General features: G+C 38.4%; 2 non-coding genes across 2 annotated transcripts; both read left to right on the forward strand.

The window, feature by feature from the left end:
• Positions 1-2018: 2018 nt before the first annotated feature.
• On the forward strand, positions 2019-2126 carry LOC112798522 (small nucleolar RNA R71). The gene has a single exon (XR_003200132.1). It is a non-coding gene; the product is annotated as a small nucleolar RNA R71 (small nucleolar RNA).
• A 9856-nt stretch (positions 2127-11982) lies between these two features.
• Positions 11983-12086, forward strand: LOC112798444 (small nucleolar RNA R71). Its single transcript, XR_003200055.1, has one exon. It is a non-coding gene; the product is annotated as a small nucleolar RNA R71 (small nucleolar RNA).
• The last annotated feature ends 6778 nt before the right edge of the window (positions 12087-18864 follow it).

Below are 18864 nucleotides of genomic sequence, written 5' to 3' on the forward strand. Positions count from 1 at the left end.
GCGCTTCTTTAGCGTCACTAGCTTGACGTTTGGTTCTTGTCAAGGAGGTTGATGGTACTTGAAGTCCTCCCCTCTTGCAGTGTGTTTGCCTCCAGTGAACTCGTTGAGAAGTTCATCTCCTAAGGGGAGATCTTCTGTAGGTATCTTTCTGCTTCGCCATCTCCTTGGAACTCTTTCCCTTGTTTCCATTGATGTTTTCTTATTTTCTATGGATTTTTTCTCCAGGGGAATCTTGTTATTGATCTTGCATGACTCTGGTGGGTCTGGTTCCTCTTGGATCACCTTTGAACATGGTTCTTCCTGACTATGTGGCTTCTCAACCAATGGGGCTTCCAATTGTGTTGTTTGTGCTTCCTCGTTTGGCTCTTCTATCATCTTATTGTCTTTGTGATCTGCTCCTTGTGAGAGGTTGTAAACATTGAAGGTGAGCTACTTATCATGTATTCTCAGCACTAATTCTCCTCGTTCTACATCTATGAGTGCCCTAGCTGTGGCTAGAAAGGGTCTTCCCAGAATGATGGGGTAGATAGGATTCTCATCCATTTCCAAAACAACAAAATCTGTGGGAAGATAGTAGCTCCCAACCTTTACCAGCACATTTTCAACTATTCCTACTGCTTGTTTTTGGGTTTTGTCTGCCAATCTGATAATCACATCAGTAGGAGTTAGTTCATTGATTTGGAGCTTTTTCATGAGAGAGAGAGGCATTAAGTTGATGCTTGCTCCCAAGTGACAAAGTCCTTTGTCAATCATTGTTTCTCCTATGGCACAAGGAATGTGGAAGCTTCCTGGATCCTCCTTCTTTGTGGGTGGTCCTGGTTGAATGAGAGCACTACAATTTCTGTTCATCTTGATTGTTTGTCCACCCTTCAATAGACTTTTTCTGGCTAGTAGCTCCTTTATATACTTGATGTAGAAGGGCATCTGTTAAAGGGCTTTAATGAAGGGTATATTTACATCTAAACATGCAAACATATCAAGAAACCTTTAGTACATTCTCCCTGCTACACCACCTTTAAGCCTATGGGGGAAAGGTGCATATAGGTTCAATTCCTCCTTTTTTTTAGCTCTTCCTTAGATGTGAGTGGAGTTGCACAGCTTCCTTCCTCTTGACTTTCCTGTTGGTGAATTTGGAGGTTTTCTACTCCATGCATACTTCCCTTATCACTTGTGGTTATCATTTTGCATTCTTTCCATCTCACTTTCTTTGGTTCTCCTCTTGGATTCTTCTCTGTATCACTGGAGAATCCATCAGTGGGTTTGGGAATTTGTTGAGATAGATAGCCTACTTGGGACTCCAATCTCTTGATGTTTTCTCCTTGATTCTTGATGTTGGCTCGCACTTCTTCCTTAAACACCTTGTTATCTTGGACTTCTCTACACATGTTTTCAAGTAGAGCCTCAATCTTTAAAAGCCTATCATCTGTGGATGATGGTGGGTTGAGATTAGGTGGTTGAGAAGGTTGGCTAGATGGATGTTAGTAATATCTCTGTAAGGTGTTTTGATGAGTGGCATTGTTGTTGGAGTTGAAGTTGGAACGTCTCGAATCTTGTCCTTGGTCTTGTTGGTTTCCCCATCCAAAGTTAGGGTGATTTCTCCATCCAGAGTTGTATGTTTTAGAGTATGGATCATGGACTTGTCTAGGTGAATTTCCCACATAGTTGGCTTGCTCCGAGTCACCTTCTTCTCCTATGTTTACTCCTTCATGAGTTAGTGATGAGGTGATGGCTGCTGCAACTTGGTTCTCTTCCACCTTCTTAGTAAGATCTGCTAGCTGCTTGGTGATCATCTTGTTTTGGGCTAACAGTGCATCCATGTGGTTTAGCTCCATTACTCCTCTAGTGTTACTTCTTTCAGAGGCATAGAAGTAGTCATTCTCAGCAACTGTTTCAATGACATCTATGGCTTCTTCAACAGTTTTCTTCTTGTTTAAAGAACCTCCTGATGAATGATCTACAACCTTCTTTGACTCATAGGAAAGACCTTCATAGAAGATGTGAAGTTGAACCCACTCATTAAACATCTCTGATGGGCATCTCCTTGTCAAGTCTTTGAATCTCTCCCATGCTTCATAAAGTGTCTCACCATCTTGTTGCCTGAAAGTTTGCACCTCAGTTCTTAGCCTATTAATCTTTTAAGGAGGGTAAAATCTTGCTAAAAACTTGTTCACTACCTCCTCCCAATCTGTTAGGCTTTCTTTTGGGAAGGATTCAAGCCACTTTGTTGCCTTGTCCCTGAGTGAAAAGGGGAACAAGAGCAACCTATAGACATCCGGGTGGACTCCATTTGTCTTCACTGTGTCACAAATCCTCAAGAAGGTGGCCAAGTGTTGGTTAGGGTCTTCTTGAGCACCTCCTCCAAATGAGCAATTATTTTGCACCAAAGTGATGAGCTGAGGTTTTAGCTCGAAATTGTTGGCATGAATGGTGGGTTTCTGAATGCTACTTCCACAGTTTCCAGGATTAAGATTGATATAGGATCCTAAGACCCTCCTTTCATGCCCAACCCGGTTTGCATGGCCTTCTCTGGCATGATTATGAGCTTCTTCTTCATGATTGTTCTCCAAATTCTCTTCCATGTTGGGTTCAAAATACTCTTCCTCTTCCTCAGCACCAACAATTCTTTTTCCTCTTGCTTCCCTTTTTCGTCTCCAAAGGTTTCTCTCAGGCTCTGAATAGAAGGATGTTGAGATCCCTTCTCTTCTCCCTATCATACAACAAACAGAATGCACAACAGGAGATATAATGAAGACAATTTTTGTTAGAATGATTGTTAGTGTGAGTGATGCAATTTATCAAACAGTTAGTGGGTTAATGAGCTGAGTTATGGTAAACTAAGAAAGGAGAACAGAAATTAGAGAGGGAATAGGGGATGAGAAAGAAATTAAAAACAAACTAAGGTAAATTACTGAATATAGAAAAGAATAACGGAAAAAAAATGCTCAATCTAGTGATCTTCTAGCTTAATCATTGTTGATTCAAAATCAATCCCCGGCAACGGCGCCATAAACTTGATGCATGAAAACTTGTCTCTCAACAAATTTTTCTTCGGCAAGTATACCGAATTATCGTCAACTAAAACTCACTATAGAGTGAGGTCGAATCCCACAAGGATTGATTGGTCAAGCAACTTTAGTTAGAAGAATATGCTAGTTGAGCTAAACAAAATTTAGATTGAGATGCAGAAATTTAAATGACTAGAAAGTAAATAGCAGAAATTAAAGTGCAGATTCTTAAATGGGGAATTGGGTAATGCTCATAAAAGTAAATGGCAGAAATTAAAGAGAATGGGTAAGATCAAAAATGGGGGGATCATTGGGTTTAGGAGATGTTGCAATTCTCCAGATCAAGTTCATTCTCATCTCTTCCTCAATCAATGCATTCATTGATCTCCATGGCAATCTTAAGTGATTGAATCCGAATTCCTTTGTAATCCAATCTCTTAAATCTTGATCAATAGACAATTCCTTGGTCAATTGCTCATGAGAAGAGATGAAGTATGGTCACTGATTATACTGTATACATTTCCCAATTCAAGTATTGAGGGGATTATAGTCACATATCCATCCCAACCCAAATTGGTCCAGCATGAGAAAGCAATTCTAGCATGATCTCTTCATTCCTTTTCCAAGGTTCCGAAGAGATCCAATTATGGAGAGTTTATTTTCCAAGATAACTAACCAATTGAATTAAGATTGAAAGCTTTCTAGTAAAATCAAGAGAAAAGATAGAAGAAGAAAAATGAAAACTAATATTGATCCATCAAATTACAACAGAGCTCCCTAACCCAATGAAAGGGGTTTGGTTGTTCATATCTCTAGGAATCAAAAATGGCAGAAAAGAATAATCCATACTAGAAGTACAGAAAAGTAAATATGCAGAGAGTAGTTCTCCAAGGTGCAAAAGTCTCTCTCTAGTTCAAAGCTACTCCTATATTTACTACTCCTCATTATCTTCTAGTGAGTTCTTCAAGTCTTGGATGTGGGCTTTGGACCTTAGGTTGAAGCAATCCTCATCTTTAGTGGGCCCAGCTTGCAGAGAAATATGAATTAGGCTTGGGCATTTAGTGAGATTAATCGTGGAATACATTTCTGGGTGTGAGAACGTTAGTGGCATTTACCTTTTCCACTAACGTTCCACCCTTATATGCCCACGTTATTCTCAACGTTAGAAGTCTTAACGTGACTTCTAACGTTCCTTCTCAATTCTTGGCCAACGTTAACGGGACTCACTTTTCCCATTAACGTTGGCTTGTGCCCCTTTTCGCAAACGTTAATGGGAATCACTTTTCCCATTAACGTTGGTTGCCTTTTGCCTCCTACGATAGGTCTTAAGTTAGCTTAGCTAACGTAGCTCTTAACGTGGGCACCTATCACCTTCGAGAGCATTAGTGACACTCACCTTTGTCACTAACGCTCTAATTGCCTTAATCCCCTACGTTAGAACCCACGTTAACTAAGTTAACATGGCTTTTAACGTAGTAATGAAGCCATCTTCCAACGTTAGTGACAAAAGTGAGTGTCACTAACACTGGTTCTTTGAACCCCACTCCACGTTAACTTTCACGTTAACAATATTAACGTGAGAGTTAACGTAGGCAATGAAAATGATCCAACGTTAGTGACAAAAGTGAGTGTCACTAACGTTGCCAGTGTTGATCCTTGTCCACATTAGAGTTCACGTTAACTTAGTTAACGTGACTCTTATCGTGGGGCATTGCCTAGTTTCCCAACGTTAGTGATGTTCACTTTTACCACTAGCATTGAGGAGAAACGTTATTGGAGTTCACGTTTCTCATTAACGTAGAGTCCTCCTTTCCTTCTATGTTAAGTACCATGTTAACTTAGTTAACGTGGCTCTTAACGTAGGCTATGAAGTGGCTTCGCAGGCGTTATTGGTGATCACTTTTCTCATTAACGTTGCAAGCCAATTGCCTTCCCATGTCAGTAGTCACGTTAACTAAATCTTCAACCACTTCTTACTCTACAACTATTATGGCTTTCTCCACTTGTTCTAGTGCAAAGTCATGCTCCTTTTTGTCCACCGGAGTCTCTAGTGTCTCCTTCGTGCTACGTTCTTCATTAGATTCTCCACATGAAGCCATGGGGGTTCCTTGAGTGTCCGAATGTCTGGAAGGTAATTGATTTATTGCTTGTGCCAATTGATGAAGGGTTGCATGAAATTGATCTACTGTTTCCTTGAAATGATCCCTTGACTCTTGTTCCTCCTTGATGATTACCTTTCCATGACAACTCCCTTTAATTACTCCTTCACCTTCAAGGGTCTCTTCTACCTTCACCTTTAGTGCCTCCTCTAGCTCCTTATGACGTATGGATTTGCGAAGATGATCCTCTCTCTCTTATTCCATATCAATAGCATCATGGGGATTATCTTGCTCTTGGATTGATGGATGTGGGTGCTCTTCCATGGATTGTGGTGATGGGATGGGTGGATCATTATATGGTTGAAAAGGAAGTGCACTAGAGCTTGAAGGTTGATTGTTGAAGGTATTTGATGGTCCAATTCGGGCGGCGAGAGCTTGTATAGTAGAGTTTAGATCAGTAAATGCTTTCTCCATAGAGGTTTGGGGCAGATAGGAGGGTTCATTTGTTGGGAGAAAGGGTTCATGGTAGGAAGGTCGTTCATTTTGATAATGAATAGGAGATGGTGTATATTGAGGTGGTGGTTCTGTGTATGGTTCATTTGGCTCATAAGGTGGTTGGTATGGTTGGTACGGGTTAGGATCGTATGAGGGTGTTTGGTAGTAAGGGGCTCGTGAGTATGGTGGTCCAAAGTCATCTTGAAGATATCTATCATTTTGGTATGCATTGCAGAATGGTCTTCGTCCATGATATCTTGGAAGGTGTTGTTACCTAAAGGGTTGATCAGATCCTCTTGGCTCCATCCATCCTTGATTGGTCTAACCTTGATGCATATTCCTGTTGTGGTTTCTATTTCCTTCAACAAAGTTAGAACCAAACTCAAAGCGAGAGGGGTGAGAATTCATAGTAGTTATCAGAAATAAGGGGAAAAAGGAGAAACAAATAAACAAGTAAAAGAAAAATATTTTTTTTTGTTTTTTTGTTTTTTTGAAAAATATTTAAAATAACCAATAATAAGGCACACTGGTGGACGAAATTGTGATCATCAATAATGGCTCTTTGGTATGTGCATCTGTTAACTCAGCACTTTCTTTCCACAACTTCGCTTAACCAGCAAGTGTACTGGGTCGTCCAAGTAATAAACCTTACGTGAGTAAGGGTCGATCCCATAGAGATTGTTGGTATGAAGCAAGCTATGGTCACCTTGTAAATCTCAATCAGGCGGATAATAATTGATTATGGAATTTTGAAAATCAAATAATAGTAAAGAAACATAAAATAAAGATAAATTTACTCATGCAATCCAATGGTGAGAATTTCGGATAGGTGTATGGAGGTGCTGTGTTCCTTCTGAATCTCTGCTTCCCTACTTCTTCCTTCTAGTTTTTCATCATTCCTTTCTATGGCAAGCGGTATGTAGGGCATCACCGTTGTCAATGGCTACATCCCATCCTCTCAGTGAAAAAGGTCCAAATGCTCTGTCACAGCACGGCTAATCATCTGTCGGTTCACAATCAGGTTGGAATAGAATCCAGTGATTCTTTTGCGTCTGTCACTAACGCCCAGCCTTCAGGAGTTTGAAGCTCGTCACAGTCATTCAATCCCGAAATCCTACTCAGAATACCACAGACAATGTTAGACTTTTCGGATTCCCATGAATGCTGCCATCAATTCTAGCTTATACCATGAAGATTCTGATTAAAGAATCCAAGAGATATGCGCCCAGTCTAAGGTAGAACGGAAGTGGTTGTCAGTCACGCGCATTCATAGGTGAGAATGATGATGAGTGTCATGGATCATCACATTCATCAAGTTGAAGTGCAACGAATATCTTAGAATAGGAATAAATCGAATTGAATAGAAAATAGTAGTAATTGCATTAAAACTTGAGGTACAGCAAAGCTCCACACCCTTAAGCTATGGTGTGTACAAACTCCACCGTTGAAAATACATAAGTGATGAAGGTCCTGGCATGGCCGAATGGCCAGCCCCTAAAACATGATCAATAGCCTCCTAAGAGGAATAATTAATTAAAACTGAGACCAAATATATCTAATACATTAGTAAAAAGTTCTATTTATAATAAACTAGCTACTAGGGTTTACAAAAGTAAGTAATTGATGTATAAATCCACTTCCGGGGCCTACTTGGTGTATGTTTGGGCTGAGCTTGATCTATCCACGAGCTGAGGCTTCTCTTGGAGTTGAACGCCAATTTGTAACGTGTTTTGGGCGTTCAACTCTGGTTCGTGATGTGTTTGTGGCGTTTGACTCCAGAATGCAGTATGGAACTGGCGTTGAGCGCCAGTTTATGTCGTCAAATCCCGAATAAAGTATGAACTATTATATATTTCTGGAAAGCTCTGGATGTCTTCCTTCCAACGCCATTGAGAGCGCGCCATTTGGAGTTTTGTAGCTCCAGAAAATCTATTTCGAGTGCAGGGAGGTCAGATTCCAACAGCATCAGCAGTCCTTTGTCAGCCTTTTATCAGAGTTTTGCTCAAGTTCATCAATTTCAGCCAGAAAATTCCTGAAATTACAGAAAAACACACAAACTCATAGTAAAGTCCAAAAATGTGAATTTAGCATAAAAACTAAGGAAAACATCCCTAAAAGTAACTAGATCATACTAATAACTACCTAAAAACAATGCCAAAAAGCGTATAAATTATCCGCTCATCACAACGCCAAACTTACTTGTTGCTTGTCCCCAAGAAACTGAAAATCAAATAGGATAAAAAGAAGAGAATATACTATAAATCCCAAAATATCAATGAATATTAATTCTAATTAGATGAGCGGGACTTGTAGCTTTTTGCTTTTGAACAGTTTTGGCATCTCACTTTTTCCTTTGAAGTTTAGAATGATTGGCTTCAATAGGAACTTAGAGTTCAAATAGTGTTAATTGATTCTCCTAGTTAAGTATGTTGATTCTTGAAGACAGCTACTTTTATGAGTCTTGGCCGTGGCCCTAAGCACTTTGTTTTCCAGTATTACCACCAGATACATAAATGCCACAGACACATGACTGGGTGAACCTTTTCAGATTGTGACTCAGCTTTGCTAGAGTCCCCAGTTAGAGGTGCCCAGAGCTCTTAAGCACACTCTTTTGCTTTGGATCACAACTTTAATCACTCAGTCTCAAGCTTTTCACTTGGACCTTCATGCCACAAGCAAATGGTTAGGGACTTTCAAGAGCCAACAATTTTAACATTCATAAACAACAAGATCAAAAATATGCACTGTTCAAGCATTCATTCAGAAAACAAAAAGTGTTGTCACCACATCAATATAATAAAACTAAATTCAAGGATAATTTCGAAATTTATGTACTTCTTGTTCTTTTGAATTAGAAACATTTTTTCATTTAAGAGAGGTGAAGGATTCATGGAATTATCATAACTTTAAGACATAGTTACTAACTACTAATGATCATGAAGTAGAGACACAAAACATAGATGAACATATAACATAAAAACCGAATAGCAGAAAAATTAAGAACAAGGAATGAGTCCACCTTAGTGGCGTCTTCTTCTTGAAGGACCAATAATGTCCTTAAGCTCTTCTATGTCCCTTCCTTGTCTTTGTTGCCCATCCCTCATTGCTCTTTAATCTTCTCTAATTCATGGAGAATGATGGAGTGCTCTTGATGTTCCACCCTTAATTGATCCACATTGTAATTCAAATCTTCTAGGGAAGTGTTGAGTTGTTCCCAATAGTTGTTGGGAGGAAAGTGCAACCCCTGAGGCATCTCAGGGATTTCTTGATAATGAGCTTCCTCATGCATCTCTTGAGATCTGTGGATGGTCTCTCTTGTTTGCTCCATCCTCTTCTTGGTGATGGGCTTATCCTCTTCAATGAGGATGTCTCCTTCTATGATAACTCTAGCTGAGTAACATAGATGGCAATTAAGATGAGAAAAAGCTAGCCTTACCGTGGTGGAGGACTTTTTAGCTATTTTGTAGAGTTCAAGAGGGATGACTTCATGAATTTCTACTTCCTCTCCATTCATGATGCTATGAATCATGATGGCCCGATCCACAGTAACTTTGGATCGGTTGCTAGTAGGGATGATGGAGGGTTGAATAAACTCTAACCATCCTCTATCCACAGGCTTTAAGTCCAATCTTCTCAGTTGAACTGGCTTGCCTTTTGAGTCTCTTTTCCATTGAGCTCCTTCCACACATATGTCCATGAGGACTTGGTCCAACCTTTGATTAAAGTTGACCCTTCTAGTTTAGGGGCATTCATCTCCTTACATCATGGGCAAGTTGAATGCCAACCTCACATTTTCCAGACTAAAATCTAACTATTTCTCCCGAACCATTGTAAGATAATTCTTTGGATTCGGGTTCTTACTTTGATCATGGTTCCAAGTGATCCATGCATTGGCATAGAACTCTTGAACCATTAAAATTCTGACTTGTTGCATAGGGTTGGTTAGAACTTCCCAACCTCTTCTTTGGATCTCATGTCGGATCTCCGGATACTCATTTTTCTTGAGTTTGAAAGGGACCTCAGGGATCACCTTCTTCTTTGCCACAACATCATAGAAGTGGTCTTCATGGGCTTTGGAGATGAATCTTTCCATCTCCCATGACTCGGAGGTGGAAGCTTTTGTCTTCACTTTTCCTTTTCTAGAGGATTCTCCGACCTTGGGTGCCATCAATGGTTATAGAAAAATAAAAGCTTATGCTTTTATCACACCAAACTTAAAATATTGCTCGCCCTTGAGCAAGAAAAGAAGGAAGAAAAGAAGAAGAAGAAGAAGAGGAGAAAATATAGAGGAGGTGTATTCGGCCAAGGTGTAGAAGAGGGGGTTGTGTTGTGTGGAAATGAAGGAGAATGGATGGGTTTATATAGTGATGGGAGAGGGGGTAGGTTTGGCTATTTAGGGTGAGTTTAGGTGGGAAAGAATTTTGAATTTTGAAGGTAGGTGGGGTTTATGGGAAAGAGTGGGTGGATGTGAGTGGTGAAGGGGGTAATTGGGAAGAGAGATTGAGGTGATTGGTGAAGGGTTTTTGGGAAAGTGTGTTTATTGGAAAGAGAGGATGAATGTTGAGAAGAGGGGAGAATATGGTAGGTGGGGATCCTGTGGGGTCCACAGATCCTGAGGTGTCAAGGATTTACATCCCTACACCAATTAGGCATGTAGAATGCCTTTGCATACAATTCTGGCATTTAAACGCCGAAGTGATTCATGTTCTGGGTGTTCAACGCCCATGTGCAGCATGTTTCTGGCGTTGAACGCCAGTTCCATGCTTGTTACTGGCGTTGAACGCCAGTTCCATGCTTGTTACTGGCGTTGAACGCCAGTTCCATCCTTGTTACTGGCGTTCAGCACCAGGTTTCCTCAGGGCATATTCCTAGTGTTTGAACGCTAGGATGTTGCTTGTTTCTAGCGTTCAGCGCCAGATCCATGCTCTGTTCTGGCATTGAACCCCAGCCAGATGCTCCTTACTGGCGTTTAAATGCCAGTAAGTCCTTCCTACAAGGTGTGCTTTTTCTTCTGCTGTTTTTTATTCTGTTTTTAATTTTAGTATTTTTTTCGTGACTTCACATGATCATGATCCTAATAAAAAACAAAAAACAAAAAATAATAAAACATAAAAAATAAAATTAGATAAATAAAAATTGGGTTGCCTTCCAATAAGCGCTCCTTTAATGTCACTAGCTTGACAGTGGGCTCTCATGGAGCCTAACAGGTGATCAGGTCAATGTTGTGGACTCCCAACACCAAACTTAGAGTTTGAGTGTGGGGGTTCAACACCAAACTTAGAGTTTGGTTGTGGCCTCCCAACACCAAACTTAAGAGTTTGATTGTGCGGGATTTGTTTTACTCTGTACTGAGAGAAGCTTTTCATGCTTCCTCTCCTTACCAAATAACTTGGCATTTAGCTTCATGATGGCTCTAAGATATTGAGCAACTTGCTCTCCAGTTACATCTTCATCCTCTTCAGAGGAAGAATAGTCTTTAGAGCTCATGAATGGCAGAAGGAGGTTTAATGGAATCTCTATGGTCTCTATATGAGTCTCAAATTCCTTTGGATCCTCAATAGGGAACTCCTTCCTGCTTGAGAGACGTCCCATGAGATCTTCCTTATTGGGATTCGTGTCCTCTCTCTCCTCCTTGCATTTGGCCATATTGATTATATCAATGGCCTTGCACTCTCTTTTTGGATTCTCTTCAGTATTGCTTGGGAGAGTACTAGGAGGAGTTTCAGTGATTTTCTTACTCAGCTGGCCCACTTGTGCCTCCAAATTTCTGATGGAAGACCTTGTTTCATTCATGAAACTTAAAGTGGCCTTAGACAGATCAGAGACTAAATTTTGCTAAGTTAGAGGTATTCTATTCATAATTCTATGTCTGTTGCTGAGAAGATGCTGGATAAGGCTTGATTTTGCTGAGCCTATTTCTTCCACCATTATTAGAGCCTTGTTGAGGCTTTTGTTGATCCTTCCATGAGAAATTTGAATGATTTCTCCATGATGAATTATAGGTGTTTCCATAAGGTTCACCTATGTAATTTACCTCTGCCATTGCAGGGTTCTCAGGATCACAAGCTTCTTCTTCAGAAGATGCCTCTTTAGTACTGTTGGATGCATTTTGCCATTCATTCAGACTTTGAAAAATCATGTTGACTTGCTGAGTCAACACTTTGTTCAAAGCCAATATGGCATTCAGATCATCAATTTCAAGAACTCCCTTCCTCTGAGAAGTGTACATGAATTGGTTATTTGCAACCATGTCAATAAGTTCTTGAGCCTCTGCAGGTGTTTTCTTTAGGTGAATGGATTCACCTGCAGAATGGTCCAATGACATCTTACAGAACTCAGATAGACCATAATAGAATATATCTATCATGGTCCATTCTGAAAACATGTCAGAAGGACATCTTTTGGTCATCTGCTTGTATCTTTCCCAAGCTTCATAGAGGGATTCACCATCTTTTTGTCTGAAGGTCTGAACATCCACTCTAAGCTTGCTCAGCTTTTAAGGAGGAAAGAACTTAGCCAAGAAGGCCATGACCAGCTTATCCCAGGAGTCCAGGCTATCTTTAGGTTGAGAGTCCAACCATGCTCTAGCTCTGTCTCTTACAGCAAAAGGGAAAAGCATGAGCCTGTAGACTTCAGGATCTACTCCATTAGTCTTAACAGTCTCACAAATCTGCAAGAACTCAGTTAAAAACTGATAAGGATCTTCAGATGAAATTCCATGGAACTTGCACTTATGTTGCATTAAAGCAACTAATTGAGGTTTCAGCACAAAATTGTTTGATCCAATGGCAGGAACTGAGATGCTTCTTTCATCAAACTTGGATGTGGGTTTAATAAAATCACTAAGCATCCTCCTTGCATTATTGTTGTTGGGTTCAGCTGCCATCTCCTTCTCTTGTTCGAAAATTTCAGAAAGGTTGCCTCTGGATTGTTGTAATTTAGCTTCTCTTAATTTCCTCTTCAGAGTCCTTTCAGGTTCAGGATCAGCTTCAAGAAGAGTGCCTTTTTCCTTGTTCCTACTCATATAAAAGAGAAGAGAAAAAGAAAAGGAAGAGAAATCCTCTATGTCACAGTAAAGAGGATCCTTATTATTAGTAGAAGAAGAAAGGGGATAAGGATTAAGAAGAAGGAATAATCCAAACACAAGGGTAAGGATAGGGGCAGTGATTTGAGATGAGAAGAGGTGAAGAGAAATGTTAGTAAATAAATAAATAAATAGAAGAAGATGAGAGAGAGAATTCGAAAATTAATTTTGAAAAGGAGTTAATGATTTTCGAAAATTAAAGATAAGATATAATTAAAATTAAAATTTAAAACAATTAAAAAGAATTTTTGAAAAAGAGATGAGATATTTTCGAAAATTAAAGAGGGAAAAGTAGTTAGGTGGTTTTGAAAAAGATATGAAACAAACAAAAAGTCAAATATTTAGTTGAAAAAGATATTAAAATCAAATTTGAAAAGATAAAAAGATAAGAAGTTAGATAAGATATTTTGAAATTAAATTTTTGGAAAGGATAGAATTTTGAAAAAGATATGATAAAAGATAAGATAAAAAGATATGATAAAAAGATATGATAAAAAGATAAGATTTTTAAGAAAAAGATATTTTGAAAAAGATTTAATTTTTAAAATTAAAATTAATTACTTAACTAACAAGAAACTATAAGATAAGATTCTATAATTTAAATATTGAACCTTTCTTAAGAAGAAAGTAACAAACTTCAAATTTTTGAATCAATCATATTAATTGTTAGCATAATTTTCGAAAATAAAGATAAAACTAAGAAAAAGATTTTTGAAAAATATTTTAAAGGATTTTCGAAAATTAATAAGAAAAATGAAAAAGATTTAAGCTTTTTGAAAAAGTTTCAAAAAGATAAGATTTTTAAAATTGAAAATTTGACTTGACTTGTAAGAAACAACTAATTTTTAAAATTTTTAACTAAGTCAACTCAAATTTTCGAAAATTATGAGAAAATTAAGAAAAAGATATTTTTATGATTTTTTGAATTTTTAATGGTGAGAGAGAAAAACATAAAAATGACCCAAAACATGAAAATGTTGGATCAAAACACATGATGCATGCAAGAACACTATGAATGTCAAGATGAACACCAAGAACACTTTGAAGATCATGATGAACATCAACAACATAATTTTGAAAAATTTTTTATGCAAAGAAAACATGCAAGACACCAAACTTAGAAATCTTTAATGCATGGTCTCTAACAAACGAAAAATGCATATGAAAAACAACAAAAGATACAAAACTAGAAAACATCAAGATCAAACAAGAAGACTTACCAAGAACAACTTGAAGATCATGAAGAACACTATGAATGCATGAATTTTCGAAAAATGCATAATAATTTTTAAAACATGCAATTGACACCAAACTTAAAAGTTGACTCAAGACTCAAACAAGAAACACAAAATATTTTTTATTTTTATGATTTTCTAATTTTTTTGTATTTTTATTATTTTTTTCAAAAAACATATGGAAAAAGAAAATAAGAAATTCAAAATCTTTAAGAAGAATTCCAGGAATCTTTCTATGTTAGCCTAAAGCTCCAATTCAGGGGTTGGACATAGCTTAATAGCCAGCCAGCTTTAGGATGGAATTACATGCATTGTGGTGATTAGTTGAAGACCAATCCCAAAGGAGATTGGATATGGCTTTACAGCCAGCTAGGATTCAACATATTACCATGAAACTCTATAATTCATTCTTCAAAGTTTTAAAGCCATAGAATAATTTAAAATTTTTTTCGAAAATAATTTTTTTGGAAAAACGAAAACAAAGAAAAATTTTGAAAAATTTTTGAAAACTTTTTGAAAATAGAATTACCTAATCTGAGCAACAAGATGAACCGTCAGTTGTCCATACTCGAACAATCCCCGGCAACGGCGCCAAAAACTTGGTGGACGAAATTGTGATCATCAATAATGGCTCTTTGGTATGTGCATCTGTTAACTCAGCACTTTCTTTCCACAACTTCGCTCAACTAACCAGCAAGTGTACTGGGTCGTCCAAGTAATAAACCTTACGTGAGTAAGGGTCGATCCCACAGAGATTGTTGGTATGAAGCAAGCTGTGGTCACCTTGTAAATCTCAGTCAGGTGCATAATAATTGATTATGGAGTTTTGAAAATCAAATAATAGTAAATAAACATAAAATAAAGATAAATGTACCCATGTAATCCAATGGTGGGAATTTTGGATAGGTGTATGGAGGTGTTGTGTTCCTTCTGAATCTCTGCTTCCCTACTTCTTCCTTCTAGTTTTTCATAATTCCTTTCTATGGCAAGCTGTATGTAGGGCATCACCGTTGTCAATGGCTACATCCCATCCTCTCAGTGAAAAAGGTCCAAATGCTCTGTCACAGCACGGATAATCATCTGTCGGTTCTCAATCAGGTTGGAATAGAATCCAGTGATTCTTTTGCGTCTGTCACTAACGCCCAGCCTTCAGGAGTTTGAAGCTCGTCACAGTCATTCAATCCCGAAATCCTATTCGGAATACCACAGACAAGGTTAGACTTTCTGGATTCCCATGAATGCCGCCATCAATTCTAGCTTATACCACGAAGATTCTGATTAAAGAATCCAAGAGATATGCACCCGGTCTAATGTAGAACGGAAGTGGTTGTCAGTCACGCGCGTTCAAAGGTGAGAATGATAATGAGTGTCACGGATCATCACATTCATCAAGTTGAAGTGCAACGAATATCTTAGAACAGGAATAAATCGAATTGAATAGAAAATAGTAGTAATTGCATTAAAACTTGAGGTACAGTAGAGCTCCACACCCTTAAGCTATGGTGTGTAGAAACTACACCGTTGAAAATACATAAGTGATGAAGGTCCAGGCATGGCCGAATGGCCAGCCCCCTAAAACATGATCATTAGTCTCCTAAGATGAATAATTAATTAAAATTGAGACCAAAGATATCTAATACACTAGTAAAAAGTTCTATTTATAATAAACTAGCTACTAGGGTTTACAGAAGTAAGTAATTGATGCATAAATCCACTTCCGGGTCCCACTTGGTGTATGTTTGGGCTGAGCTTGATCTATCCACGAGCTGAGGCTTCTCTTGGAGTTGAACACCAATTTGTAACGTGTTTTGGGCGTTCAACTCTGGTTCGTGACGTGTTTCTGGCGTTTGACTCCAGAATGCAGCATGGAACTGGCATTGAGCGCCAGTTTATGTCATCAAATCCCGAATAAAGTATAAACTATTATATATTTATGGAAAGCTCTGGATGTCTACTTTCCTACGCCGTTGAGAGTGTGCCATTTGGAGTTCTGTAGCTCTAGAAAATCCATTTCGAGTGAAGGGAGGTCAGATTCCAACAGCATCAGCAGTCCTTTGTCAACCTTTTATCAGAGTTTTGCTCAAGTTCCTCAATTTCAGCCAGAAAATACCTGAAATAACAGAAAAACACACAAACTCATAGTAAAGTCTGGAAATGTGAATTTAGCATAAAAACTAATGAAAACATCCCTAAAAGTAACTAGATCATACTAAAAACTACCTAAAAACAATGCCAAAAAGCGTATAAATTATCCGCTCATCAGACACGTTTGCAATTCCCCGGCAATGGCACCATTTTGAAGAGAGGATTTTTGCGTGTTCTAAGAATCTTTACAATTAAGTACTCGTTGCAAGTATAGCTCTTAAACCAACAAAAGTCCTTTCTTACAAACGTTTTTGTTGTCACAAGTAACAAACCCCTTAAAATTGATAACCGAGTATTTAAACCTCGGGTCGTCTTCTCAAGGAATTGCAGGGAGGTATGTTCTTATTATTGGTTATGAAAAAGTGTGTTTTGGGGTTTTGGATTAAGGTAAAAGGTTAGTTGAATGACAAGTAAAACAAAATAATAATAATTGTAAAATAAACCTTTGGCAAGGTACAAGAACTGGAAGTCCTATTCTTATCAATTGTGATGAGAATTGGATTTTAATCCCACTTAGTTAACCTTTACTAAACAAAGGAAGGTCAAGTGGACTAATTAATTTGATACCTAAAGTCCTAGTCTTTCCTTTGGAAAGGCTAGAGTTATTGGAACTCAACTTAATCAGCAATTCCCAATTTCAACCACTGCTTTATTTGACAGCTCAAGCGTCACCAATTACTCAACCAAAGCCAAAAGAGAAAAATCCAAATTATTTATATTATAAATAAAAGAAACAAATCATAGATCTGAAAATACCTCAAATTATATTTAAATAAGAAAATCAATCCAAACATGGAACATTGAAAATAAATAAATACAAATAATATTGAACCTGAGATGCAGAAGAAATATTCATAATCCTAATAAAAATCCTAATCCTAATCCTAAGAGAGAGGAGAGAACCTCTCTCTCTAAAAACTACATCTAAAATTGTAAAAAGTGAATTATGAGAGCATTTTTTGAAGTCTCCTTCATTCCTCCACTTTGCAGCCTTTAATCCATGTTTTCTGGGCTTGAAACTGGGCCGGAAATAGCCCAGGATTCGCAGTTTGTGAATTTTGCACCCTAATTTTCGCAGATGCGACGCATCCGCGTGGATGACGCATTCGCATCACTTATCTGTACGGCCACTATGTCATATTATATATCAAATCGAAGCCCCAGACGTTAGCTTTCCAACACAAGTAGAACCGCATCATTTGGACCTCTATAGCTCAAGTTATGGTCGTTTTAGTGCGAGAGGGTCAGGCTAACAGCTTTGCAGTTTCTTCGACTTCTTGTATTCCTTCCACTTTTGCTTGCTTCCTTTCCATCCTCTAAGCCATTCTTGCCCTATAATCCCTGAAATCACTTAACACACATATCAAGGCATCTAATGGTAATAAGAGAGGATTAATAATAAGCAAATATAAGATCAAAGAAGCATGTTTTCAATCATAGCACAAAATCAGGAAGGAAAATGTAAAATATGCGAATTGTATGAATAAGTGAGTAAAGAGTTGATAAAAACCACTCAATTGAGCATAAGGTAAACCATAAAATAGTGGTTTATCATCCACCAACATACAGGTTGCCATGGAAGGATACCTGCGTGCGTGAAGAAGAAGACAGTAGGAAAATAGAACTTCAGAAGACAAAGCATCTCCAAAACATCAACCTGTTCTCCATTACTGCATAACAAGTAACATTTAATTCATGCTCATTTACTCTTTGCAATAAAAACTAAGAACCACTATTAATATCCTGACTAAGAATAATAAGATAACCATAGCTTCCTTCAAGCCGGCAATCTCTGTAGGATCGACCTTTACTTATCTAAGGTATTACTTGGACGACCTAGTGCACTTTGTTGGTTAGTTGTGCGGAATTACAAAATGTGATTGAAATTTTTGTGCACCAGATCCCAAGTTAATGTGCCACAAGCTAGCAGTCTACCCAGGATCTTCCCAGTACAACAGAAACGTAGAAAGCTCAGGCTAAAACGATCCCAAGCTGTGGAAGAGCAGGTACAAGCTCTACTGTAGGCAGGATTCATAAGAGAAGTCACATACCCACTATGGCTAGCTAACGTTGTCTTGGTGAAAAAATCAAATTGGAAGTGGCGGATGAGCACCGACTACACTGATCTCAACAAAGCCTGCCCAAAAGATCCTTATCCACTCCCAAGTATCGACGCTCTAGTGGATGCCTCCACCGGATATAAATACCTCTCGTTTATGGACGCATATTCGGGATACAATCAAATCCCGATGTATCCACCCGACCAAGAAAAAACCTCATTCTTAACCCCAAAAGCAAACTACTGCTACATCGTCATGCCTTTTGGACTTAAAAACGCAGGAGCTACTTATCAGAGATTAATGAATAAGATCTTTATGGATCACATCGGAAAAATCATGGAAGTATATGTCGACGACATGTTAATAAAGACACAAAGTTAAAAGACGCTGCTGTCCGACCTCACCCAAGTATTCGACACTATAAGAAGGCATGGCATGCGACTTAATCCTCCAAAATGCACCTTCGCAGTAGAAGCTGGCAAATTCTTGGGTTTTATGCTCACACAAAGAGTAATCAAGGAAAATTCGGATAAATGCCGGGCCATAATCGACATGAAGAGCCCGACTTGTATCAAAGAAGTACAACAACTCAATGGAAGGTTGGCAGCCTTGTCCATATTTCTAGCTGAATCAGTAATATGATCTCTCCCCTTTTATGCCACTCTAAGGAAGGGAAAGAGGTTTGAATGGACAACGGAGTGTGAGCAGGCCTTCTAAGATTTCAAAAGATTCTTGGGACAG

This window comes from Arachis hypogaea, chromosome 4, assembly GCF_003086295.3.
Source record: "Arachis hypogaea cultivar Tifrunner chromosome 4, arahy.Tifrunner.gnm2.J5K5, whole genome shotgun sequence".
In the NCBI taxonomy this organism is placed as follows: domain Eukaryota; kingdom Viridiplantae; phylum Streptophyta; class Magnoliopsida; order Fabales; family Fabaceae; genus Arachis; species Arachis hypogaea.